Genomic DNA, 300 nt, shown 5'->3' on the forward strand with positions numbered 1-300 from the left:
GTGAACATTCAGAGAACTCAGGTTTGCCATGGTTTAGACCTTCTTCCATCCACACCACTTTAGACTTGGTCGTCACTCAGGGCATTATTTGTAACAACACAGGTTGATGGCTCCCATAGCAACAAAATATTTGATGACAACGATGCAAACATATCTGATGAGGTAGATGGATATTAATTGCATTGATTTGAAAAATTCACTGTATAATTATGGTATGCTGGTCAGCAGGTTTCAAAGTCATTTCAGTGACACTCGTAAATGGATTTCTACGGTTCTTCGTGCTTAAAATTCAACATGAAA

Source organism: Corticium candelabrum, chromosome 13 (assembly GCF_963422355.1).
Source record: "Corticium candelabrum chromosome 13, ooCorCand1.1, whole genome shotgun sequence".
NCBI classification, from domain to species: Eukaryota; Metazoa; Porifera; class Homoscleromorpha; order Homosclerophorida; family Plakinidae; genus Corticium; species Corticium candelabrum.